This window comes from Rhododendron vialii, chromosome 11a (assembly GCF_030253575.1).
Source record: "Rhododendron vialii isolate Sample 1 chromosome 11a, ASM3025357v1".
NCBI lineage: Eukaryota > Viridiplantae > Streptophyta > Magnoliopsida > Ericales > Ericaceae > Rhododendron > Rhododendron vialii.
Genome location: NC_080567.1, coordinates 10,853,303 through 10,855,521, shown reverse-complemented (window position 1 = coordinate 10,855,521; position 2,219 = coordinate 10,853,303). Strand labels below are relative to the sequence as shown.

Below are 2,219 nucleotides of genomic sequence, written 5' to 3'. Positions count from 1 at the left end.
GTCCCCTATTTGGCTCCCAATGTTGAACACATTCACTTCCATCTTCATGTTGCCAAAAGTCAGGTTGAGCAAACCACTTAGACAATGGACAATGGCATCTGCTGTGGCTAAGAATGGACGCTCGAGAATGACTGGGGTTGACATTCACGCTTGTGAGGTGGGTACAGGGCAAGTATCCAAGACGACGAAATCCACGGGATAGATAAAATTGTCTACTTGCACAAGTACATCCTCCACCATCCCTCGCGAAACTCGAATGCTTCTATCAGCCAATTGAAGTGTCACCGGCGTGGGCCTCAACTCCCCCAAGCCAAGTTGTTCATACACAGAGTACAGAAGCAAGTTCACACTAGCTCCCAAATCAAGGGGAGCTTTTTCAATTTTCTTGCCGCCAATGGTGATGGAGATGGTTGGACAACCCAGATCTTTATACTAAGGAACCATGTTGGTTTGAATGATAGAGCTCACTTGCTCCATCAAGAAGACCTTCTTTTGAACATTCAACTTACGCTTCTGAGTGCATAAGTCTTTGAGAAATTTGTCATACGTGGGAATTTGCTTGACCGCATCCACCAACGGGATATTGATTTTCACTTGCTTGAAAGCTCATAGATCTTGGCATTGGTATTGGCATGGGCCGACGCCTTCAATCTTTGGGGAAAAGGGGCTGGAATTTGGGAGATAGGGGCCTTGGGCTCTTCCACTTGTGAATTTGCCGGATGCTCACCAACGAGAGAGGGCTCTGAGGTTGGTGAGTCAATAGGAGGTACTAGAGCATGCAAGACAATTGGTGTAACCGAAGGCTTGATAGGCTTGGAAGGAATAGCCTTGTCAATCTCCTTGCCACTCTGCAAAGTTGTAATAGACACGGCTTGCTTGGGACTAAGCACCGAAGAGCTTGCCACAAAATGTTGTCTTGCGGATTCACCTAGGGTTGGGTCAAAAGTTTTCCTTTCTCTTGTTGGAGCATTCCCACCGAGTTGGTCAACTTTGCCACTTGATTTTTGAGTTCCTCGAGCATTTGAGTGTTTTGCTCGTTTAGGGTCGTCTGGCTTTGCATGAAAAATGACATAGTTTCATCAAAGGATCGCTTTTGAGGTTGGAATTGATTTGGCCCATGAGGAAGTCCCGGAGGTGCAAACCCCAGAGGTTGTTGATTTTGAGGGAACCTCAGTGGTCCTTGAGATTGAGGAGGCCGGAAAGCTTGGTGTTGTTAAGGCAGTGGAACTTGTGGAGGTCCAGGAAGTTGAGGATTGGTCCACCGAAAATTTGGGTGCATCTTCCACGCCGCATTATAAGTTTGAGAATAAGGATCAAGCTGTTGATTAACGGCATTGATCTCCGCTTGCCCGGTTCCTTGACGAATATCCTTAACGACGGGGAGCATTTTGCAATCTCCCGTAGCATGACCTACGATTTCACACAAAACACAAATTTCCTCCGCCTTGGCCACAGAGGCCACCCCGGTAATTGTATTGAGTTGCAAGGTTTCAATTTGAAGAGAGAGCTTGGTGACCTTATGTGCTAGGTCGCTTTGCTCACTCAAGTGAAATTTTCCAGAACTACTCAAAACCGGATTAACCACGTTCTTTTTAGAGGGGTTCGAGCAATTCCAATTTTGAGTTTTTTAAGCCAATTCCTCGAAATAGTCCCACGCCGCATCAGGGGTTTAAGCCATGACTCAACCGGTACACATGCTATCCATAAAGATGTCGAGTATTTAGGAAGCATCCCTTCATAAAATACTCGACCTTTGAAAAGTTGCGAAGCCATGATGTGGGATGGAGTTTAGCAAATCCTTGTACCTCTCTCAATATTGATAAAATGATTCCCTCTCTTTTTGTTTAAACGTTTGAATCTGATTCATGAGGTCCTTTGTGAGATGTGGGGGGGAAAAATTCATGTAGAAAGCCTTAGATAAATCCGCCCATTTTGCCAAAGATTGGGGTCTCATGTTAATTAACCAAATCTTGGCTTTATCTTTCACAAAAAATGGGAAGAGTTTTAGCTTTGTAGATTCAAGTTGTTCCGGCGTAGAAACTATCGTGGTTACCAATTCCTCAAATGCCCGCATATGAGTGTACGGGCATTCTTTGTCCTTTCCATAAAACGATGGCATCATGTTAATGTGATGCATTTTTACGGTGAAAGTATTCGCCTCGGTTGCGGTCGGAAGGACTATGGTGGGACGTGGAGTAGTACGAATAGGATACAAATAG

At 45.1% G+C, this 2,219-nt stretch overlaps 1 non-coding gene across 1 annotated transcript; it reads left to right on the top strand.

The window, feature by feature from the left end:
• The first annotated feature begins 1,766 nt into the window (after positions 1–1,766).
• Positions 1,767–1,873, top strand: LOC131309004 (small nucleolar RNA R71). Its single transcript, XR_009194678.1, has one exon. It is a non-coding gene; the product is annotated as a small nucleolar RNA R71 (small nucleolar RNA).
• Positions 1,874–2,219: the final 346 nt, after the last annotated feature.